At 42.2% G+C, this 26,161-nt stretch overlaps 1 protein-coding gene across 1 annotated transcript in view; it reads right to left on the reverse strand.

The window, feature by feature from the left end:
* The window catches only part of LOC116519576 (A-kinase anchor protein 13-like), a 204,194-nt gene that overhangs the window by 112,567 nt on the left and 65,466 nt on the right, over positions 1-26,161 (reverse strand). Inside the window, exon 2 of the mRNA XM_032233524.1 lies at positions 13,442-13,533. The gene's annotated coding sequence lies outside the window, so the exon portion shown is untranslated. The remainder of the gene's footprint in view (positions 1-13,441; positions 13,534-26,161) is intronic.

Here is a 26,161-nt window from a genome sequence, read left to right on the forward strand (position 1 = left end):
CACTGTTAATGGGCCATTGAAAAGGCCAGGCTAGTCCTTTTTACATAATAAAGACTTCTCCACTGCAGCTGCAGGGGGAAGGAATGTTGGAACTTTACTCAACTGACCACATGGCATCTGAGAACTCATCCATACCTGGATTCAAAACACAGCCTAGAGAGTTGCCCCTGCATGGCCCCATGGGAGTCTGACAACCAATCAGAATACATTTCTTACACAGGAACAGGAAACAGAGAGGTGGGACTGAACAGGTTATAAAAAGCCTAGCAAGCCCCTCCCTCAGTCCTTCTCTTCTTCTCCACCAACATTGAAGCATGTGATCACCTTTTCTGTTCAGGGCTCAAGCCATGTGGTCCTGTCCAACAATAAACTATCTTTCCAAGCAGTCTCCATGTCTCCAGTGTCTTTTTCCCCACTTGGAGCTGAACCCAGAAGGACATTTCTTTCATCACTTCCAAAGTGTTTTTAATAGAAAAATAAAGAGGGTTGAGATAAGTAAGTATGATGCCTCTGACAACATTCAGAAGGCAGCAAGTGGATTCACCAAGGGCAACAAAGCTACCTCAAGCAGCAGAAGTAAACAAAGTAGACACGCTCAACCTCTCCCCAACAAACACACACCTACCTGCAATAAAATGATCATATCTGATTAATCTGTAGTCTTAAAAGGATTGTAGCAAGGCAGACTTTTTCCACTGGCATACACTCAATGAGTTGAGATAAAATTTATCGGACTTTGAATGCAGTCAGTATGCTTTTCATCTGAACTTCCTCTCCATCTGACAAATTAGTGCCTGTCAAACTGAGGACCTGTCCCTTACAACTGTTACTTCAAAAAGGAAATTGAAACAAGCGATCTAAGTTTTTCATGTCACGCAAGTCACATTCCCCCCTCATCGTCTGATGAATCAAAGCTTCGGTAAAGTGGACTCACACACACTGATTGCAAAAAAAACCCAAACCTTTAATTCAGCGCAAAGACCCTGGTCAAGATGACAAGGATGAACCTGTCAATAAACCATTCCAAGCAGCTGGAGAAGTTTTGCATTTGGAAAACTCCTTGTTGATAAAGGGAGGATTTCCTGAGCAAAAAAAACAAAACAAAACCACAACCCAAAAACAAATAGGGACCCCTTTGTTTCTAACCAAGGTATTCAAGCAAAGAACGGGGGGGGGGGGGAGACAAGGGGAAGGGGAAGAAACACTATAGATGGATGGTAGGAAAAAGAGGAGGGGGTTGCCAGCTGAAGGGTAAACAAAAAAAGCAATTGTGCTCCATCCCTGATGTTAAATAAGAATGTTTTCAAAGGGGGAGGGAGGAACATCACGAAGTGGAGGGCAAGGCATGGAAGCAATTTGATGCCCCATTCTGAAACAAAATGGATTGAAAAGGAGCTTCCTTCCCTTCACTGGTGGTCTTCAGAGGGGCTTCCTCAAAGGATGTGATTTTCAGTGTGATGGATTGCCAGTGAATGATTTGCTTCTGGAAAAAAGCACGCTCATACTAGGACTTTATTTCAGGCATTGGGCCCTAAAATGTAATCCATAAAAATCACACGGGACAGAATTCAAGGTAATATAAGAAGCAATGGGTTGATGCATTAACAGAAATTGCATTAACAGGGGGATATAATCAAGATCAAGTGAGGTACTAATACCACTCTAAAAAGCCCTAGTAAGACCACACCTAGAGCACTGAATCTAGTTTGATCACTACACTATAAAAAAATGTTGAGACTCTAGAAAAAGTGCAGAGAAGAGCAGCCAGGATGATTAAGGAACTAGAGACATATGAAGAACGTTTGCAGGAACTGGGCATGGCTAGTCTAGTGAAGAGAAGGACCAGGGAAGACATGATAGCAGTCTTCAATATTTGAAAGGCTGTCACAGAGAGGAATGGGGTCAAGCTGTTTTACAAAACACCTGAAGGCCAGACAAGGAATAATGGATGGAAACTGAACAAGGAGAGATTCAATCTAGAAACAAGGAGGAACTTTCTGACAGTGAGAATAATCAACTCATGGAACAGAAGTCGCCTTCAGAAGTTGTGGGACCTTCATCACTGGAAACTTCTAAGAAGAGACTGGACTGCCATCTGTCAGAAATGGTGTTGGGTCTCCTGTTTGAGTGGGGGGTTGGACTACATGATCTACAAGGTCCCTTCCAACTCTGTTAAACTGTTAAAATCTGTTAATCTAATGCAATCAACCACGCCCCCTCAACCACAAGCAACACAGCTCAACTTTAGAAACAGGCTTGTACCAAGTACAATGAACACTGGCAGAGAGACCAGACTATTGAATTGGGAAGACCGCTCTTAAATCCTGCTTCAGGAAGTGACCTCAGGATGTCTATGCCTTTGGGGCGGGGGAGAGATATTGTCTGCAATTCTGGAAGACACGCATATGTGAGCCATTTCCGAGCTGGTTAGATCTGCCACATGACAAAGGATGTCACCCAGACATTTTGTTCCCCTATCTCTTCCACCCACAAAGCAGACCTTTTTATACATAAAAAAGGAGGAAAATATTCAAAACTCTTTCCCATTTTATAAGCCACGTGTATTTTTCTGTTTGGAAAGATAAACGCCGAGCTTTCCAAAATCTAGGTGCTAGATGGACTCTTAGTTTAGAAAAATCCTCTTGATTTATTTTGGCTAGACTTCCAAAGTGTTTTTAATAGAAAAATAAAGAGAGTTGAAATAAATAGGACAACATTCGGAAGGCACCAAGGGCAACAAAGCTACCTCAAGCAGCAGAAGTACAACGAAGCAGACACACTCATCCCCAACACACACACACACACACACACACACACACACACACACACACGTATCTGTAATAAAATGACAATAACTGACTAATCTGTAGTCTTAAAGGATTGTAGCAAGGTAGACTTTCTCAACTGGCATACACCCAATGAGTTGAGATAAAATCTCTCCGAATCTGAACAATCATATCCAAAAGAAGCTTAGAAATGTTCTATGTTCTATCAACATTTCTCTGGCTTCAATCCGCAAAAAATCAAAAATCTCCCAGACCATATCCACTACATCAGAGGTTGACACATCACTTTTGATGAAAAAAGATAACTCCTCCACAGTGGAATGTGCCAGGAACATAGTAAAAGGTAAAGGTTCCTCTCGCACATGCGTGCTAGTCGTTCCTGACTCTAGAGGGTGGAGTTCATCTCCGTTTCAAAGCCGAAGAGCCAGCGCTGTCCAAAGACATCTCCATGGTCATATGGCTGGCATGACTAAACACCGAAGGTGCATGGAACACTGTTACCTTCCCACCAAAGGTGGTCCCTATTTTCTATTTGCATTTTTACATGCTTTCAAACTGCTAGGTTGGCAGAAGCTGGGACAAGTAACGGGAGCTCACTCTGTTATGCGGCGCTAGGGATTCGAACCGCTGAACTGCCGACCTTTTTGATCGACAAGCTCAGCATCTTAGCCACTGAGCCACCATGTCCCAGGAACATAGGATGGTATATGAGCCGAGGTGGCGCAGTGGTTAGGGTGCAATACTGCAGGCCACTTCAGCTGACTGTTATCTGCAGTTCAGCGGTTCTAATCTCACCGGCTCAAGGTTGACTCAGCCTTCCATCCTTCCAAGGTGGGTGAAATGAGGACCCAGACTGTGGGGGCGATATGCTGACTCTGTAAACCGCTTAGAGAGGGCTGAAAGCCCTATGAAGCGGTATATGTCTAACTGCTATTGCTACTGCTATTGCTATTAAAAATGTTTTGAAGAATTCAAGTATACCAACATTAAGAATCCAAATACACTCACATTGTATATTCAGATAATTGTTACGTAAATGTCGCTCACCCAAACACCAAAACTCTTGACGTTAACATTTAAAATTAAGGGCATCAAGCTTGAATTAATCACCTCCCCCCATTGCCTAACATGAATAGAGGAATTTCTAGAGAATGGGAGGACCATCAGCCGCCAGCCATAAATAGCAACACATGACAAGTGAGTGGAAATATTTTTACTTTTATTTTTGCTGGAAGACTGTCAAAATCCCTGCCACTTAATCATGCTGAAGACCAAGATATTAAGAGGGGGGGGGGGAGAGAAAAGGATTTATTTTAAAAAACGCACATCTCATCAGGATTCGAGGCCTGGAAAGCAAGTCATGCCATCGGCAAAACATTGAGAAGGAAGAAAATAAACACAGCCATCTTGGCCTGCAGACAAGCCTTTCAGAATTGAAAAGCAGAAGCTAATTTAAATGAAAACTCTTCCTGAGTCAGCCTTGTCCATTTTTGATTGCAAAGGACACCCACTGAGCACCATAGTTCTTTTTCCAGCTGTATCCTGTCCCGGCTAAAGTAAGTTGCATCCTGCAATTCAGAAGGTCAGCAGAGCAGCTGAAGCAGTGGCTGGGGGAGGTGGGGGGGGTGGACAAGTGTATTGAAAGACAGAGCGAGTGGGGGGGGGAGGGAAACAGAGATTTCAATGCCACCTCTTCCTTTCTTCTATTTTTATCAATGCTAATACATGTTAAGAAGTCCACTAACCGTGTGCACATCCTACTATTAAAAAGAATATGAAAGAAAGTTGATGTGTCTCAAAAATTATAACTTGAAGTCACCTGTGAAGAAGCTCCTCCATCCTCACCTCGAGAGGATCCTTCTAAGTCTGGGATGGTGAACCTATGGCACGCTTCAGGAAGCCTCCTGAAGGTCCCTGAAGCCTCCGGAGGGCTTAAACCGACCCTACGAGCAAACCGGAAGTCTGTTCCCAAACTTCCGGTTTGCCCATAGGGCCGGTTTTCTGCACTCCAGAGACTTCAGGAAAGCTCCTGAAGCCTCCGAAGAGCCTCCAGGGGGGCATGGGGGCGCGGAGGAAGCTGTTTTTGCCCTCCACAGGCTTCTATAAAGCTTCTGGAGCCTGGGGAGGGCAAAAAAAGCATGCAAAAAATGCTGGGGGTAGGTCACGCCTGTCATGCGTGCATGCGCACTGTGGGGGGTCGTGCATTGCATTATGGGTACAGCACACCCACGCACACACACCCTGAGCTCCCCCCGCTTATGGCACACGAGCCAACAAAGATTCGGCATTTCTAAGTTATCCCTTCTTCTTCTTCTTAATTTTTGTCCATAATATTTTTATTCTGAATACAAATAATACAAACGTAATACATATACATCTAAATACAAATATTACAGTGCACAGATATACACACACAGATTAAGTTATATGTCTTCTAAGAAACATGGGTACCATCTCTAAAAAACAGCATGGGAATTAGGTGGTGGTTTGTTTGTTTTTTACATCCATGCAACTGTATGAAGGTTTGAGGGACAGTATTTCTACTACAGCGACTCTAATAGCCGGCACAATCTTAATTTCTTCAGCCGTTTCTTGGTTTGTTGTCTTCCCCAATGGAGAAATCTTTTCTTTCCCCTCTCAATGGAAGAAAATTAACAATTCTAGGACTAGATTTATACAAGAGAGATATTAGAAATACTGGGCAAGGTCAGGCCGGGGATTTTTGAATTTATTTATTTATTTATTTATTTTATGTATCTTGTCTTTTATTATTTTTACAACTAATTCAAGGTGATGAACACATCCAACCCAGCTTCCTCCTCCCGTTTTCACCATGACAACCCTTTGAAGCGAGTTGGGCTGAGAGACAGAGATGGGCCCAAGGTCAGCCAGCTGTCTTCCATGATTGTGGGACTAGAACTTATGGTCTTCTGCTGATTGGCCCAAGGTCAGCCAGCTGTCTTTTATAACTTAGATGCGACTAGAATTCACAGTCTCCATGTTTATAGCCTGGTGCCTTAAATACTAAACCGATGATGGTGAACCTATGGCACGCGTGCCAGAGGTGGCATGCAGAGCTGTCCCTGCTGGTATGCACACTGTTGCCACAGATCAGATCTCCGTGCATGAGCTTCTGTTTCCTGCAAACAATGAAACAGAAGCTCACGAAGGAAAAATATCTTACCTCTTGCCAAGCTGCCGGTGTTGGGATGCCCTGCCTCCCACCAGCCAGCTGGTCTTCGGGTCTCTGCTGCGCATTCATGCATGTGCACATTCGCACATGTCCATGCATGCATTTGCATATGCACATGCACATGTTTGCAGGCACCCCTAGGCACCTTTCAGTTTGGGCATGCAGTTTGGGCACTCGGTGTCTAAAAGGTTCACCATCACTGTACTAGACTAAACTGGCTTATAAATTTTCTAAATAAATGTACTGGACAAAAAGGTAACCAAAAGATGGGGAGAAAACAGTATCTTCTAGAATTATTGGTACATGCTTAAAAATGTTGTTTCCCTTATATATGTGGAGGATTAGAAAATTTTGGTATTAAATATTATGGATGTTTAGCTAAAACAGGATATGAGGATTTAATGTTAATGGAGGATTTTATAAATAAGTAAATGAAATGCCAGCATGTGATTATGTATTAAAATGTATATTTTAGGATGAAGGACATTTAAATAACTATAGTCAAATAAAAGTGGAGGCATGATGATGGTAATATAATAAATGAGTCAGGCACTGGCCATGTTCATACAAAGCAACTGGCAGCTGGAACAGAGTTCCTTTCAGGTGGGGAGGGAGAGTAGAATGTCTAACTCCTTAGCATCAGAGCATGTTAATATCATACTGTATAAGGAATACTGATGATCTGATGGTCATTTCAAAAAATTCTTTGTTAGCAAGCACCTAGAAGCCAAGAGGAACATACATGCTGAATTTCAACTTCGTAGGTTTTACAGTTCTGGAGATTTCGTGATGAATGAGTGGTATTTGTCTTTATAGACAGAAGATTAGGATGGCAGATAAGTTAATGGCAAATTGCTTCCATACATTTTTCCCCAAAAAATGCCAAATCGATTTGTCCATAAAGCCACCAGAACTTAAAATTCACTCATAGGAGATGGATCCTTTTATCTTGGAGGTAGAATACAGTATGCCAAGAGTTATATTTCAATTCTTTTCCCTTTTTTTCCTGAAGATTACATGGTCAAGGCATTTTCCTGCCTTCTTCTCTTCTGAAAATCATTCTTTTCTTTAAAAAAAAAAAACATTCTGATGGCCAAAAGGTTGGGAGCTACTCATCTTCCTCTCCGCATTTAAAATCAAACAGCAACATTACTGAACTGAAGAGATATATAAAAAGGATTAGGCTGCAAACATAATAATGGAACCTGATTGTCCTCACTAGAGTCTTTCCCCTTCTCAAGAATGCACCGTATTTTTCTCCCTATTTTGCAAGAATGATTAGTGTAGATCAATGTAAGGTGTAGATAAAGGTTCTCCTCACACATATGTGCTAGTTATTCCCAACTCTAGGGGGCGGTGCTCATCTCCATTTCAAAACTGAAGAGCCAGTACTGTCAGAAGACATCTCCGTGGTCATGTGACCGGCATGACTAAATGCCGAAGGCTCATAGAACGCTTTTACCTTCTCACCAAAGGAGATTCTTATTTTTCTACTTGCATCTTTTACGTGCTTTCAAACTGCTAGGTTGGCAGAAACTGGGACAAGTAACGGGAGCTCACTCCATTACGCTAGTGATTCGAACCACTGAACTGCCGACCTGGTTTGGCATTTTCCAAACCAAACAACTACTTACATTTACCTTTAAACTCATAAGAAGGACCTCCACTGTAGTTCTACAGGACTGGTTTATGAATCCCAATCCAACAATATTCAGTATTTTTTTTGTTTTTTTTCGCCTCATGCCATCACTGTTGAACACACCATTCCCACAGTACTATGTTATGTTTAAGTATATTTTTTCTATGGGGTATGGCTGTATTACTGTTATCCTTCTCATCTGATCCACTGCCTTTTCTTACTGGTATCATTATTATTATTACTTTGATATATGCTTATTATTTACTTTTTTTGTTTTTCAGGAACATTGAGAGCTTATGAACAAAAGACAAATTCCTTATGTGTCTAATCACGCTTTACCAAATAAAGTATTCTATTCTATTCTATTCCATTCCATTCCATTCCTTTCCATTCGACTTTACTCTACTCCCCACTCCACTCTGTATTCTATTTTGTTCTGTTTTGTTCTGTTCTGTTCTATTCTATTCCATTCCATTTCTTTCCTTTCCATTCGACTTTACTCCACTCCACACTCCACTCTGTATTCTATTCTGTTCTGTTTTGTTCTGTTCTGTTTTGTTCTGTTCTGTTCTATTCTATTCTATTCTATTCCATTCCATTCCTTTCCATTCGACTTTACTCCACTCCCCACTCCACTCTGTATTCTATTCTGTTCTGTTCTGTTCTGTTCTGTTCTGTTCTATTCTATTCCATTCCATTCCTTTCCATTCGACTTTACTCCACTCCCCACTCCACTCTGTATTCTATTCTGTTCTTTTCTGTTCTATTCTATTCTATTCCATTCCATTCCATTCCTTTCCATTTGACTTTACTTCACTCCCCACTCAACTCTGTATTCTATTCTGTTCTGTTCTGTTCTATTCCATTCCATTCCTTTCCATTCGACTTCACTCCACTTCCCACTCCACTCTGTAGTCTATTTTGTTTTGTTTTGTTCTGTTCTGTTCTGTCTTGTTCTGTTCTATTCTATTCCATTCCATTCCATTCAACTTTACTCCACTCTGTATTCTATGCTATTCTATGCTATTCTATTCTATTCCATTCCATTCCTTTCCATTCGACTTTACTCCACTCCCCACTCCACTCTGTATTCTATTTTGTTCTGTTTTGTTCTATTCCATTCCATTCCATGCTATTCTAATAAGCTGAAGCAAAATCTGAATATAAAAATTTTGAACAAGCATTGGCAAGGAAAGAGGCAGTTTAGGCTAGGGGTTAAAGCACCATACTAGAGGTTCTAGTCTGAGTTCTAGTCCCACCTTAGGCACAGGCATGAAGCCAGCTGGATGGCTTTGAGTCACTCACTCAGCCTTAGGAAGCAGGCAAGGAGAAACCACTTCCGAAAATCTTGCCAAGAAAACTGCAGGGACTTGTTCAAGCAGTTGCCGGGAGTCAACATCGACTTGGAGGCCCACAAACACACACTCACACAATTTTCATAGAATGCTACCTAACCTTCTTTTGCTTCAAAAGGGTTTCTTTAATGGTTTCAACTCTTCCTGACTGGTGTAATGAAAAGTCATTAAAGGCATCCATTTAGAACTGGGCTCTTGCCTCTGGCCATGCAAACAGGGCACCAAATCTTCTTTTAAGCTGCCAGTTACCCAAAATCTTGCAGAATCATCTCAAGACAGCTCGATCAATTTTTGGGTTCCTTAAAGCAGCCTTCCGCAATTGGTGTTTTATAGATATAGTTACACTGCAACTTCATTATTCCCAAGGTGGTGACATTGCGTAAGATAAAAACAGTGGTATCTGCTCTGATTCAACCTCAGTTTTAATATGCCACACATTTAATAGAGATTTATTTTTAAGCGTGTAAAATCATGCTTAATGGCATCATCATAACAGAGTCTGATGATCTAAGACCTTTCAGCAACACGAGCCAGAGGAAAGGACAAATATAATTTCCTGCCTTCTTTGCAGCTTCTTAGGTGAAAATTGAGAACAGATCTGGAAAAGAGTTCAAGAGACCTGGCTTAAAACGTTGGGTTTTCAAGGTAAAAAGAAGCATGCAAATGTCCTGTCTGATGGTGCAATTTTGCAGTGGGGTTTAGGATAGGATAGGATAGGATTAGGATTAGGAATAGGAATAGGTATAGGAATAGGAAAAGAACAGAACAGAGTTGGAAGGGATCTTGGAGATCTTCTAGTCCAACCCCCTGCTTAGGCTACACCACTTCAGACAAATGGTTATCCAACATCTTCTTAAAAACTTCCAGTGTTGGAGCATTCACAACTTCTCGAGGCAGTATATTCCACTGATTGTTTTAACTGTCAGGAAATTTCTCCTTGGTTCTAAGTTGCTTCTCTCCTTGATGAGTTTCCACCCATTGCTTTTTGTCCTACCCTTGGGTGCTTTTGAGAATAGCCAGATTCCCTCTTCTTTGTGGCAGCCCCTGAGATATTGGAAGAGTGCTGTGTCTTTCCTAGTTCTTCTTTTCATTAAAATAGACATACCCAGTTCCTGCAACCGTTCTTCATATGTTTTGGCCTCCAGTCCCCTAATCATCCTGGTTGCTCTTCTCTGCACTCTTTCTAGAATCTCATCATCCTTTTTACATTGTGGCGACCAAAACTGAATGCAGTATGGCCTTACCAAGGCATTGTAACAAACAAGGCAGTTTATTAAGAGAGTACTAAGAAAAATGGCACACACCCTTCAGTTAATTAGGAACTAATGTGCACAAAGCAGCTTATTTTTTATGAGACATAAATCTGTGGGGAAGCCCAGATTCTGTAAAGATTTGAAGAAGCTTTTTACACAGAGTTTAAGGCTTCTGGGCCTGCATGTTCATCTTTTGCAGACCCCTCTACCATATGAGAAGATACTGATGGGTACAATGGATCTTAAATAGATGATTATCCTTTCCTAACTAGAAATGGGACTAAAACAAAACAAAATCCGCAATGTGCACTTTTCTATTATTTTCAGACCTCAAGATTTCCCTACCACAAATGACAAACCACCTTCCCTTTAAAAAGACACAGTGCTCTAGATCAAATTGTAAGCTAAATTATCTGAATCTCATTTAAACTGGGTTCACACATCCCATTAAGCCATAATAGAGTTGGCCTGGTTTAAAATGAGCAGATTTGGTGAACCCAGTCACTGAGGACTGTAAACTCTCATTTAAAATCCAGCATTATGAGGGAATCCAGCCAACAGTCAATATTCTGAACAGGCTTTTATTTGTAGCCATAATTAAAAAGGACAGAATCACAAAACAATGACTAATTAAAATACAAAGAGCAAAAGAACACCAAAATATCTACTCCATCAACACAGATTTAAGGCTGCCAAGCTAGCCTTAAGATTTGGGTCAGTGCTTAGCATATCGAACTAAAATTTCTGGCATTTGAAAATAAAATTTCCTTTTGAGATTCATTCTTTCTCTCTCTTTCTCACATGTGCACATATACACATACACACACACACCTACAGCAAGTTATTCTGGCAGTGGATGCTCCTGTTCCAGCCAGCCATAACCTCTTCAAGGACATTCCATTCCTGCCCACAACCTCCAGCCGGCATTGTGTTCTCATTGAGTCTTTGTAGTCTTCATACAGCTCATTTTTGGAAATGTGGAGGAATGATACTGTAAGCTCTTCAAGTCGGATGGGTATCAACTGCCGCCTTATGCTTTCTTGTGCTTCTCTGCTATGCAGTGACATATTGCCACGACCTTGGGGAATGAAGGGGGAAATGCTTGGGGAAACAAAAGTAACTGCTGAGCCTCCTTGAGACGCTGCCTCAAGGTCACACAGCTGGAAGGAGGAGGGAGCTGCATGCCAAACTGTAGTTAGGACTGACCGTTATGACTGACACCTGATTGGTTACACTGGGGTAGGCAGTGAGAGAGCGTTTATGGGGGCAAAAGTAGAATTTATGGATTTTGGCTGGCGATTCCAAGTTCTGGCTATGAAATACTGCAATACACTTGATCTCTGATATAAAATTATACCTTTCTCCACAAATGGAGCCAAGGATCATTTCTATTTAGAGGTTGAAGTTGTGGCAGATCCGACAATGGATTTCTTTCTTTTGTGCATGGATACAGCAGTTTTGTCCTGCCAGTGGATTGGAGCTCAAGAAAACTGACCTTGTTTTTTAGAAAATTATCAGTGCCTGCTTTGAAAACGATTCAGACCTCATGCAAACATAGCATCTCTCTGGCAGTCTGTCCTATTTTTCAAATTTCTGCATTATGTCCTCAAAAAGAATGTCATTGCAGAAATGATGGCAACTTTTCTCAGGCCAACACAGAATACTGAGAAGCATTGGGCTACTTTAATGAATTGCAGAGATGCTATGTTGGCAGGAAATCCCAAACATTTCTTCCTAATAATTTTTGATGCATGCGCTGCCCAATAATTTGATGCATTCTCAAGTTGCCTGCTGTAAGCTTCCTCTCCTACTGGGTACCCATCAAACAGAGAGGAGGAGGCGATGAGTGACATTATCAGCCAAAGCCACCGGTGCCAGCAGGTGAATATATCATCAATCAGAGTATGTTCACTAGGTATTAATGGTTGGAGAAGATCCAAGTTGGCTTCTGTTAAGGAATAAACACAGAATTACTTAACCCTGTATGGGAACTTCTTTGAAATCCCTTTGTTTTCTTTTCATTTCAAGTAGTAACAGGTTTAAATTACGTAGACATGTAAACTTGCTGGAGAAAAAAAGATGGAATTCACACACCAAGGTTGTAAGCCATGGGTTGGATAGATCCATTTAGTGAATAAATCATGCCAATGATTGTAAGCTATGGAGTGGACTCATATACCATGCTATATCATAAACAATGGTTTCTAAGACACAATTACCTGGCTTCATCCAAGATGCTAAATGAAAGTCTGAGAATGATATACAAGTAGTCCTCACCTTATGACCACAATTGAGCCCCCTGAGCAAGACAGACAGTTAAGTGAGTTTTGGCCCATATTACCACCTTTCTTACCACTGTTTTTTAAGTGAATCACTGCAGTTGTTAAGTTAGTAACATGGTTGTTAAGTGAATCTGGCTTCCCCATTGACTTTGCTTATCACAAAAGGGGATCACATGACCCCGGGACACTGCAAATGTCATAAACATGAGTCATTTGCCAAGCATCTGAATTTTGATCATGTGATGCCACAGGAGAAGCTGCAACGGTTGTAAGTGTGCGAAATGGTCATAGGTCACTTCTTTCAGTGCTGTTATAATTTCGAATTAAAGAATCAACATGGAATTTCTTAACTCTGTATAGAATAGAATAGAATTCTTTATTGGCCGTGTGGCTGGACATGCAAGGAATTTGTCTTTGGTGCGTATGCTCTCAGTGTACATAAAAAGACAAGATACATTGGTCAAGGGACTTTTTTGAAATCCCTGGTTTTTTTATTTCAAGTAGTACACAAACTGTTGTAAGTCAAGGATGTTAGAATATTCATGACTGGGAGAGACATGATAACAAAGTCAGCCAATGAATAGGCACAGCAATTATGTCAGCCAACGGGAGTGTAAACAGATCTGAGTCTGTGCTGAGAATTGAGACTGAAACTCTCTGTCTGCTCTGAACTCTGAAATGAAACTAACTGTTCTCTCCTGTTTGTGTTCTACTTGTAACTTCTACCACATTGAAAGAACCTACTATTGGTATTGTACATTTATTTATGTCATTATGTATATAAAGAAGTTAATGAATCCAGTTGAATCAGTTGTGTGTGTGTGCTTTCTGGATTTGATTTTTCTGCAATTAACGCTGAAAAAGGACTACCTGTAGTAATTTCCTTCCCCCACCCCACCCCTCCAATCCCTCGCACACGTATATATAACTTACTGTGTCTGCATGAAGCAGCATGCAGGCTTCAGCAAATTCTGCCAGATCCCAAGAATGGGGCACCAAGAGTCACGGCAACTCAAGGATGAGTTCTGTGGGAAAAATAAAAGAAAGGAAGAGAAAACTTTTTTAACAATATGTAAGGAAAATGCATTCAGGGAAGTAGATTCGATCATTCTGAAGCAGTGAAAAAACTCTCGACTGGGCTGCACCAATTCATAGCATAGCTAAGATTCCACACAAAGAGGTATGTGCCTTCTTAACAGGCTAATTATTTGCATGAATGGGATGTTTTTAGGAGGGATGTATTCTTTGGGACCTCCCATGCTGGGGAGAGAGTGTTAGAATCCAGACATCAGTTTAAGCGGGGGGGGGGGTGGGTGTCTCCAATCTTGACAACTTTATGCCTGTCGGACTTCAACTCCCAGAATGCTGGCTGGGGAATTCTGGGAGTTGAAGTCCGCCAGACTTAAAATTGCCATGGTTGGATACCCCTGGCTTAAGCAGTATAGGGCAGGAGTCCCTAACCCCCAGTCTATGGATTGGAACCTGTCCACGCCATGCCAAAAACCAGGCCATGCAAACAAGGGAAGCCCCACCTGCAAGATTCAGGCAGCATACGAAGCAGTGGTGGGTTCCGGATTCCATTACGGCCACAACATCACCGTGGCGTCAAATGACACTTCCGTAAGCCTCCACGATGCTCCAGCGTCGCGCAGGCAATGTATGCGCCATGTGCCATGCGCACATTATAAGAGCCAAGGTGGCGCAGTGGTTAGGGTGCAGTACTGCAGGCCACTTCAGCTGACTGTTATTTGCAGTTCAGCGGTTCTAATCTCACTGGCTCAAGGTTGACTCAGGCTTCCATCCTTCCGAGGTGGGTGAAATGAGGACCCAGAGTGTGGGGGCGATATGCTGACTCTGTAAACCGCTTAGAGAGGGCTGAAAGCCCTATGAAGCGGTATATAAGTCTAACTGCTATTGCTATTGCATGCACGGAAGCGCTGACAGCTTTAAAACACGGTAAGGAGCGTGGGCAGGCCCTCCGGAGCACCAGAACGGAACAGTACCCGGTGCTCCGGGCAGGCTCCGGTACGCCTGTACCAGAGCGTACAGCCTGCAACCCACCGTTACAAAACCACGCCCCCTCTGGTCCGCGGAAAAACCTCTCTCCACAGAATGGTCCCCTGGTGCCCAAAAGTATGGGGGCCATTGGTATAGGGGAGAAAAACTAAATTGCCATTGAGAACAAAAGATTAGCCAATTTGGCATCAGTGACAGTTTCATTAACAGAAGAAAAAGACTAGAATTGGTCTGGTTTACATCCCGGCCTTCCTTCCCTCCAGATGCACAGGCTACCCTACAGAGATAAAATCCTACTTTATTGATGCAACAGAAGTAGGTTTGATCAAAGAGTGGCAGGAAACAAAACTGTGAGCCTCATATCTGATGAGAAAGCTCTTCCAACAATCATCATCATCTTCTTCTTCTTTTAACGACCCCTAGTGGGGTGGAGTCTGGGCAACTGAATGGAGCTGAGTGTTTACTGGCCGGATGCCCTTCCTGTCTCCAATGCGGAGTTATATTCAACAGATATATTCCCAAAGTGCCCAGAGAGAGAAATATCTGCCTCTGCCTAGGATCGAACTCACAGCCTTTCATGATTGTGAGGCAAGAGCTCCACCTTTAGGCCACCACACCACTCACCCAGTCTCCCAACCATCCCCAGTCCAAATTCATCACTTTCCACAAGCTGATGGCATGGTAACAATTTGGATCTACTTTTAAACAAGGATTTGTGTGTCATGCACTGAGTCTTAGAACACAATTTGGATAGAGAATTCTTCATTTAATAGCAACTAAGGTTTACTTATTCTGAAAGCCATAATATCTACACATTGAGCAGAAAACACCTGGATTAGGAAAATTTGAGAAGCCAGGCATGGATTTAAGCAATGATTAACTAAAGCTTTTGTTAACTAGTATGGTTAGCTAAGTTTCAGTTAACTAAAATAAAAAGGTTTACTTGAGAAGAACAAGGTATAACATACTTGATAAGAAGACTTCGATTTTGCAGTCCACTCCCTAATTTATGCCTTTACATTAGAACTACGCCAACTCAAAGTACTTCACCTCCATTAAGTTATTTGTGTAAGATGCAGACAAAATCCAGGACATTAGCACTAGCAATCTCTAACAAACATACATGCCCCAAGGGGGATTTATTAGGGAAAGCTTATAAGCTATTAGCAATTTGGCAGAGATGGAAGCAGCAGTTATTATTCCCATATCTCTCGCCAAGAAAGCAAATTCAGGTGGCAAGCAGTATGTGTCTCCATGCGGTGCTTGAATTTATCACAACGTCCACGCAACTGAAATTCTGCTCCCAGAGAACCGGAATTTTGTGTCCTGTTCTAAATTACGTAAATCTGTCGTGCCAAATTAGTGTGGATTTATTTATTTTGGCTTTAACAGTCCTGGCTGGAGTGGGTTGAGGACAAAGAGCAACTATGTGTGGAACTGAAGCCTAGGAAATATTAGTCAATATTTATTATAGTTATTTTGCATTCAACAACCTTTGCCTGTTATTAGCAATTATTAATTAGTAAGATGTACTTTAGTTTGATATGCACTTATATCTAAGAACAGGCCAGAGAAAGCAACAGCTTTACAATATACCCAACATCAACAATAAACAATATAGAACCGAGATGGCACAGTGGTCAGTACTCAGCTGACTTCTAGCTGCAGTTTGCTTACATTGGTATAACATTTTCTGAAGCTTTTCTGGTCTAATTTTTATTGCACTTGGCTGGCCGACTAACTGATTAAAGCTGTTATGTACATTCAAGTTATCATCATATGAGCCAAGATGGCGCAGTGGTTAGAGTGCAGTACTGCAGGCTACTTCTGCTTACTACTGGCTGCCTGCAATTTGGCAGTTCAAATCTCCCTCCTTCCCTCCTCCCTCCTTCCCTCCTTCTGAGATGTTGACCTGAGACCAAAGGAAGACATTTAAACCATTACAAAGCTACCAGATTTTTTTTTCTTAACTAATGTAGGGCTAGTATTAGATTAACCAACCTACAGACTTTAAGATATTATTTACGGAGAAGTCTTCTGGATCTGCTGCAGTTGTATTGTGTTTTACATTGGTATTACATTTTCTGAAGCTTTTCTGGTCTAATTTTTATTGCACTTGGCTGGGCGACTAACTGATTAAAGCTGTTATGTGCATTCAAGTTATCATCATATGAGCCAAGGTGGCGCAGTGGTTAGAGTGCAATACTGAAGGCTACTTCTGCTGACTACTGGCTGCCTGCAATTTGGCAGTTCAAATCTCACCAGGCTCAAGGTTGATTCAACCTTCCCTCCTTCTGAGATGGGTAAGATGAGGATCCAGATTGTTGGGGGCAAGAGGCTGACTCTGTAAACCACTTAGAGAGGGCTGTAAAAGCACTATGAAGCAGTATATGTCTAAGTGCTATTGCTGTATAATAATAACAATTTAAAACATTAGCCAACACTAGGTAGCCAATTCCAAGTGCTGTCGTTGGGGAGGGGGGGGAATCTGGTTAAAAAAGTAGGAATTTTGGAAGGGATTCACCTGGTATCCCTCCTAAAATGGTCAAACATAATGCTTCTGCCAATGATCATCAAAAGAAACCATAAAAAGGAGAATGCTTAGAGGTCACAGGTAGCCCTTACTTTGCCTACATGTGGTCTTCATGCAGATTATGGTTTCTTTCACAGAAGGACATTTCCTTCATGCAATTCCTATCCTGGGAGTAAACTGAGCTTTTAAGAAAAAGGAAACCAATATCCAACATCACCTTTACTGGTCCTGTTGAATTTGGGCTACCTCACCCATCACATGCAATTATAATTCAATCCTCCAAGACAAAAAGTTCCAGAGAACAAAGGGCATTTCCCCAGCTTTTATTTTAGTCCACGAAACCAGAAATTTCCTCATTCACATTTATCTAGGCATGTTTGTACTACAGCTCCCAGGATTCTATTGACCCTGGTGAACGAGGGAATTCCTGAAAGTTGCCCCAACACATCTGGGAAGACAACAGATTGGGGAAGGCTGTAATCTTGGCTTTTTTCCATACATGCACCTTACGAAGACTTGACTACTGCTTCCATTCTTCAGAAGATTTAAAACATCAATAACATCTGCAGGTGAAAAGCAAAAAAGAAAATGTTTCTAATTTTTGCTTCAAAAAAACAAAGAAGAAGAAGGGGAAAATAATACCCTGCAGGCACCTAACTGGAATGTTAAGTTCCAAGATTGTACTTAAAAAAAAAAAAGCACTGTTAAGAAGAAGAGATTTATGAGCATTCCTGCGAGGGAAGAGGGCTATTTACTTACACAAAGCCAAGATAAAGTAGGCAAGGCTCTCTTTTTTTCAGGATAGTTCACAAACAGGTAGATGGAGAGGGTGCAAACACAGAAATCCAATGAAGTGTAGAAAGAGAGGCACCAGCTTTCGATATACCCACAAAGAAGTGTGCAGGTATACACACAGACACAGTATGTTGGGGGGGGGGGGTGCACATATACACACAGGGTTTCCTTTTACAAGCTTTTCCTCTGCTACCTAAGTAACAGATCTCTTGGGAAGTTCAGAGAGAGAGAGACTAAGCAGCAGAAGCAGATTAAATCCTAAGCAACAAGGATCCTGTTTTTCATCTTAATGTCCTGCACAATTAGACAAAATGGTAAAAAGCACAGAAAGGGATACCCAAGATGCAAAGAGGTGCAACCGTTAAAAAGAGGAGTTTTAAAAACAAGATATGATAAAAAGGCTATATATTTGGTTTTTACATATACTAGCCTAGCCGCAACCAGAATTGTATTTGCATTGCAATGGAAAAATGATAAGATTCCCTTAGATGAGAATGTAATTAAGAAAATATTAGAATGCGCTGAAATGGATAGATTAACACTAACTATTAAGGATAAAGAAGAAACTGAATATTTTTTGATATGGGATGTATTTTATCAATGGCTAGAGAACAGAAACAGAAGTCAGAAAGGAGGAGAATATTAATGCAGAGAGTTACTAAAGATGATGTTAAATATTATTATTATATTATCAATATTATGATGAATACAACAACAAATATGTGGATTATGATTAGTTAAAAATAACTGTGCCCAGATCACACACTGTTCGATGGAATTTGAATGTTATAGAAATAAAATAAATAAAACATGGGGAAAAAAACATTTCACCGAACATGATTTTTTTTTCACGGCCCAGGAAAGCAAATGTCTCTGCAACTAACAGGAGGGGGAGAAGGAGAGAGAGAGAGAGCAAGAAAGCTAAGCTAAAAGTAAAAATTAAACCTAGGCTAAAATGTCTCACCAGAATCTCTTTTTGTACAGGAACCTTTAGAAGAAGCGAAATCTATTTTGAGTCTAAGGTGAATTGCATATCACTTCTCCTTTTACTGCTGGCTAATTTTCAATCAACACAACATTAAAGGAAGGAGGATTGAAAGGCTGTTAAATTAATTAGCTTTTTAGTACAAACTGAGATGGAGGACACCCAGGATAATCTAATGGCTGGAACGTGCTATTTTTTTTAAGCCACAGTATAAACGCAGGGGTCCCTACTAAGCCAAGTCAATAAATACAGAAGACTCTGCTTCTTAAACATTCACTCATTCAATCTCTTGGACAAGAACCAAACAGCAAGAAAGAACACACGCAGAAATAGCCACAGCCAGGTCAGAGTGAAAGAAATATCCAGCAAAAAGCAATTGTGGCTTGTTGTGAATTGTGACATAAGCAATTTTCTTTTAAAACATACAAACAGAGGAGAGTTAGAGAAGCAGAACAAAAGTGTGTCTGCCAGTCTTTTGTGAACAGTTGGGAGTCCAATCTTTATTAGGACCACTATAGGAAGAAAAAGACTTAATCCCTTTTTCCCCCCCAGATTTTAACCATAATTCCATCTCTGCAAGCAACCTCGGAGCTTAGAAAACAGTTTCCGGTGCCCCCAATGGATAATTTGTTTACTTAAGGTAAAGAGCACATCAAGGTATGGGCTTAATGGTAAAAGCACAGCTGAAGAGCAAAGAGGATCCTTTTTACCCTGCATGGAAAAAAAAATTAAGAACTAAATCTTTAATGGAATATGTAACAGGACTCTCACTAAGCTAAATGGGCCCCTTAGGATGAATAAGGAAAAAGTGGACTCACCACAGGTAGCATTAACACCCCAGTGTTAAGAGGCACCCAGTGAGATTTGATATGCCTTGTGCGTGCCTGCTTAACACACAAAGAGACTGTCTTAGTTCAGGTTTGCATAGTGTCATACTCTATTATGTGCTATTTTCACAACACAGGTTGAAGGTACAGGGGTGCGCTGTGAAAGGACACCTCTGCTTCTCCACCTTCTTAGTTATCTTGACCCCTTCCAGTCCGGCTTCAGACCTGGTTACAGCACAGAAACCGCTTTGGTCGCATTGACTGATGATCTCTGGAGGGCCAGAGATGGAGGCTATGCGTCCATCCTGGTTCTCCTTGACCTCTCAGCGGCTTTCGATACCATCGACCATGGTATCCTTCTGCGACGTCTGCGGGAGGTGGGAGTGGGAGGCACTGTTTTACGGTGGTTCTCCTCCTACCTCTCGGACAGGTCGCAGTCGGTGTTGGTCGGGGGGCAGAGATCGTCCCTGAGGCCCCTAACATGTGGGGTGCCGCAGGGTTCGGTCTTATCCCCCCTACTATTTAACATATACATGAAACCGCTGGGCGAGATCATTCGGAGGCACGGGATAAAATACCACCAATATGCGGACGATACGCAACTGTATCTGTCCGCCCCGTGCCAACTCAATGAAGCGGTGGACGTGATGAACCAGGGTCTGGAGGCCGTTAGGAACTGGATGAGTGCTAACAAACTGGTACTCAACCCGGACAAGACCGAGTGGCTGTTGTGCTTCCCTCCCAATAATTTGGCTAATACACCAACGCTTAGGCTGGGGGGTCAAATTTTATACCCCTCAGATAGGGTCCGCAACTTAGGAGTCCTCCTGGACCCACAGCTGACTTTTGACCACCAGCTGTCAGCTGTGACCAGGGGGGCATTTGCCCAGGTTCGCCTGGTCCGCCAGTTGCGGCCCTACCTAGACCGGGAGGCTCTCACAACAGTCACTCGAGCCCTTGTGATCTCTAGGCTGGAATACTGCAATGGGCTCTACATGGGGTTGCCCTTGAAGTGCATCCGGCGGCTACAGCTAGTCCAGAATGCAGCCGCGCGAGTGATAGTGGGCGCACCGCGGTTCGCCCACGTTACACCCGTCCTCCGCGAGCTGCACTGGCTACCTGTTGGTCTCCGGGTGCGCTTCAGGGTACTGATGACCATCTTTAAAGCACTCCATGGTAGTGGATCTGGGTACTTGAGAGACCGCCTTCTGCCGATTACCTCCCTAAATCGACCAATTAGATCGCACAGACTGGGCCTCCTCCGAATTCCATCTGCCAGTCAATGCCGACTGGCAACCACACGGAGGAGAGCCTTTTCTGTTGCAGCTCCGACCCTGTGGAACGACCTCCCCGTTGAGATCCGTACCCTCACCACTATCCAGACCTTCCGCGCAGCCCTCAAGATCTGGCTCTCCCAGCAGGCCTGGGGATAGGTTCCCAATTTACCCGCCCGAGTGTTTGATTGCTGAATGAAAGTTGTGTTTTTTACTATTTTTTCTTTGTTCACATACTGTTCTGTTTTTGACACTGCACCCCCCTCCCTTGTGGTTGTAAGCCGCCCTGAGTCCCCTCAGGGAAAAGGGCGGCATATAAATCCCAATAAAACTCAAAAAACTCAAAACTCAAACCTTCTGAGATAACTTCTGGAGAGGTAAATTTAGGAACTAGTCCAAACGAAAACTCAACACTGCATATGCTGTGTGTACTCAAAACACCAATGCAGATTTTGCAGCAAACCAGTGTTCTGACCAATCTGCTACAGAGGTTGTCCTAAATTGTGGTTTCCTTTGCAAATTGGGGGGGGGGGGATCACATACCCAGAATCCATGCTGGCATCAACTGTCTATCTCCCAAAATTAGACCCCTTCCGCTAAAAGACAGCCAAGCATTTCTCATGAAGGTTTCAGGTCTTTCCAATTTGTGGAGAGATAAATTGCTTAAAGGAAGAGATGTGTTCTCAGTTCTGCTCCTCTTGATTAAAAACTGCATTCTTTTATCCTGCAAACAAAAATGGACTTCTCCTCCACAAAAGGTGGCCATCTTTGGCTGTTTGCATCCTACTCAATTCCTCAGTCAAAGCAAATGAAATGCCAACGGAATAAATCAAGTTAACTAGCAGCAAGAAGAATACAAGTTAAGCTGCCTTCTGCCGCCCTTTTCCTTGTCCCAACTTGGAGGCCCTTTTCCTCCATTAAAAGAGAACCTGGCAAGTGTTCTCTGATAAGAAGGAGATCTGCTAATAACAGGTGAGTGTCCACCAGGAATGGATGTTTAATTCCAGAAGAGCAACCTGGAACATTGAAGATATTGCTGAATGTCAAATCCCAGCTCATCATTGCTTCCCAGGACCTAGAACTCCAAAAATGCTAGCAAAGCAGAGAGAACAAATCTTGGATGTCAGCAATGGGAAATTAAAGATTCAAAGTACTTCCTACATATTAGAATACAATAACAGAGTTGAAAGGGATCTTGGTGGTCTTCTAGTCCAACCCCCTGATCAGGCAGGAAACCCTACACCACTTCAGATAAATGGTTATCCAACATCTTCTTAAAAGCTTCCAGTGTTGGAGCATTTACAACCTCTGGAGGCAAGTTGTTTCACTGATTAATTGTTCTATCTGTCAGGAATTTTATCCTTAGTTCTAAGTTGCTTCTCTCCTTGATAAGTTTCCCTCCATTGCTTCTTGTCCTGTCCTCAGGTGCTTTGAAGAATAGTTTGACTCCCTGTTCTTTGTGGCATCCCTTGAGATATCAGAACACTGCTATCATGTCTCCCCTAGTCCTTCTTTTCATTAAACTAGACCAGTGATGGCGAACCTATGACACGCGTGTCAGTGCTGACACGCGTAGCCATTTGGGGTGACACGCACAGGATTTCATGCGATTCATCCTCGGCTCCTGCACGGCCGCCGAGGATGAAAGAATCTGTGCTGGAGGAACGGGGGTGGGTGGGACGTGTGATCTCCCCCGCCCACACTCACTTACTGTATCGCCGCCGCCCCTTTCTGAGCGCAGGGGCTGCTGGTAAGGCGTGCATGCCGTGTGCACACACGTCATCAGTGCGGCGAGGGAGGACCCGCAGGAGAGGAGCGCGGGAACAGTGCGCGCCTCTCTCCAGTCAGGCCGGCACAGAGAGTCTACTCCTGGGACTGTCGGTTACGACTGCACCACAGCAGGGAACAGCGGAGTGCCAATGGGAACTGTGAGCGCCATTAGCAGCAACTATAAATTGCGCAAAATTTATGTTTTTGTCGAAGTGACACACAACGCGGGTTATGCTCGATTTTTTGCCGATTTTTGACACACCACGCCAAAAAGGTTGCCCATCACTGAACTAGACATACCCAGTTCCAGCAACCGTTCTTCATATGTTTTAGCCTCCAGTCCCCTAATCATTTTTGCTGCTCTTCTCTGCAGTCCTTCTAGAGTCTCAACATCTTTTTTACATCGTGGCAATCAAAACTGAATGCAGTGTTCCAAGTGTGGCCTTACCAAGGCATTATAAAGTGATATTAACACTTCACATCATCTTGGTTCTATCCCTCTGTTTATGCAGCTTAGTATTAACACAGGAAACCTTAATAGCCCAATACAGTAGATCTGGGGGTTGTACTTTGCCTTGAGATGTTGACCTGAGACCAAAGGAAGACATTTAAACCATTACAAAGCTACCAGATTTTTTTTCTTAACTAATGTAGGGCTAGTATTAGATTAACCAACCTACAGACTTTAAGGTACTATTTATGGAGAAGCCCTCTGGATCTGCTGCAGTTGTGTTTTTGCTTACAGTGGTATTACATTTTCTGAAGCTTTTTTGGTCTAATTTTTATTGCACTTGGCTGGGGGACTAACTGATCAAAGCTATTATGTGCATTCAAGTTATCATCAAATGAGCCACAGTGGCACAGTGGTTAGAGTGTAGTACTGCAGGCTACATCTGCTGACTGCCTGCAATTTGGCAGTTCAAATCTCACCAGGCCTTCCATCCTTCCGAGTTGGTTAAAATGAGGGCCCAGATTGTTGGGGGCAATAGGCTGACTCTATATACCGCTTAGAGAGAGCTGTAAACAGTATATACGTCTAAGTGCTATTGCTATCATATATATATATATGATATATACCTTTCACCCTGGCCTGGCTGATAAGGAGTCGAGCTCTGTAACTCAATGGTTAACACATCTGCCTAAGAGGCAATAGAGCACAGGTTCGATTCCCAGCAAGGGTATGGCTAGCTGATGAGAGCTAAATAGCTTGAAATAGATCTATTCTAGTCTCCCTTTATTTATTTATCAGCACAAATATAACAAATATGTATGTATGTATGTATGTATGTATGTATGTATGTATGTATGTATGTATTATAATATATATATATATATATATTATTTCTGACGCTTGTCATGAAGGTGCTTTTAAAGGAAGAGGTAAGGGCTTGTTTTGTACAAACCTTTAAGAAGCAGAGGTCCTGGAAGGCTTTACACAATACTGATTTGTTTGCTAGGTTTATCTGCTTTCCAAATAATTATCATGTAACTGTCCCTAGTCCACCATGTCAAAGTCTTGGGTGACTTAAAAGTGTTACCATGCTAGGCTACTAAATACAGATTATCTGTTCATTGTTTTCAGCCCGGCTTCTATGGTAACAGTGCAACAGTTGATTAGCAAAGTACACGACTGTTTGTTTAGTGATTTTATAAAACTCCGAGTCTCAGTCCAGGTCACCAAACCAGGCATTCCTTATCTTGAAAGGCTTCAGCATGCAACAGATTAGCAATCTTTCCTTGTATCTTGTTTGCAAAGAATTGAGAACTTCGTTTTACCGTCTCCACAAATTTGCAGCATTTTTTCGTGTTTCGCAAATGTTTTGAAAGAGTCAGAGTCAGAATGTCTCTGACTACTATCATTTTTTTAAAAAAAGAAAAACTTCTGGAATGTAAAATATCATGTCTAGATTTCAGATGGAATAAAAGAGGCAAAGTCCTGGAATAATGTCCCTTCCAACCCCACTTCTTTACGCAGAGAACTTGGGGAGCTCAAGTTTCAATTTGTTTATTTCTTACTAGCTGGATACCCATGCTCCACTATGAAACTATGTGATCGGGCTTACCCCGCAGAAGCCTCTCCTCTCCTATCCCCCTTCTCTCCCTCAGGCTGGCCCCACAGAGGCCTCTCCTATCTTATCCCCCTTCCCTCCCTCAGTCTAACTCCTTAGCATCAGATCATTTTTCAGGTGGGGAGGGGGAGTAGTATGTCTAAACTCCCAGCCCGCCGGATGAGTCACACACTGGCCATGCCCATGCCCAAGTGGCAGTTGGAACAGAATTCTTTTCAGGTGGGGAGGGGGAGTAGAATGTCTAACTCCTTAGCATCAGAGTGTGTTAATAATAATATAAGAAATACTAATGCTCTAATGGTCATTTTGAAAAATCCTTTCTTAGCAAACACCTAGAAGCCAAGAGGAACATATGTGCCAAATTTCAACTTTGTAGGTTTTACGGTTCTGGAGATTTCATGATGATGCATGAGTGGTATTTTGCTTTTTATATACTGTATATATAGATTTTTACTCTACCAATAGACAAAGAAGAATAAAGGGGGTGGAGGAAACGTTGCCACAGAAGTCAGACAGAAACTGAAGTGTTTGAAACAAAAGTCAAAAAGAGTTCCAAATTCCAAAGAATTCGAACAACAAAAGACATCACAATACATAGATATCTGCTGAGCTCACACTGTACAGAATTACTAAGGGTCTTGGAAGCAGGAAGAAATTTCATTTGGCTCCATTGTGGTGGCTGTGCTTCATTCTGTAAACCAATCTTCTCGTGTTTTGTACAGAATGTAATACTAGAATCCGTTTCACATTCTAAAGGTTGCCAGTTCAGTAGGGCAAACGAAAGATCCATTTTGGTAGCCCGTCAGCACAAACCAACTTCTCACGAGATACCAATCTCATCCGATGGGCCCCAATAAGAGTTGGGAGGTACACGGGTTCAGAAGAACAAAACCACATCTGGGATGGTGAGGAGTTTAGCTCCATATTATCACAAGAAATTGTTTCTTGGTTGTTTTCAAATAGAGCGTTTAGTTAGAAATATCACCTGTGCTTCCAGACACAAGAACCAAGCTTGTGCTCACTTTTTAAAAAGGATTTTAATCTTAAAAAATGAAATTGAACTTTAAGGTAAAGGTAAAGGTTCCCCTCACACATATGTGCTAGTCATTCCTGACTCTAGGGGGCAGTGCTCACCTCTGTTTCAAAGCCGAAAAGCCAGCACTCTCCGAAGACATCTCTGTGGTCATGTGTCCGGCATGACTAAAATCTGAAGGCGCACGGAACGCTGTTACTGTCCTCACATTTACCTTCCCACCAAAGGTGGTTCCTATTTTTTTCTACTTGCATTTTTATATGCTTTCGAACTGCTAGGTTGGCAGAAGCTGGGACAAGTCACAGGAGCTCACTCCATTACCACAGCATTAGGGATTCAAACCGCCGAACT

This window comes from Thamnophis elegans, chromosome 16 (assembly GCF_009769535.1).
Source record: "Thamnophis elegans isolate rThaEle1 chromosome 16, rThaEle1.pri, whole genome shotgun sequence".
In the NCBI taxonomy this organism is placed as follows: Eukaryota; Metazoa; Chordata; class Lepidosauria; order Squamata; family Colubridae; genus Thamnophis; species Thamnophis elegans.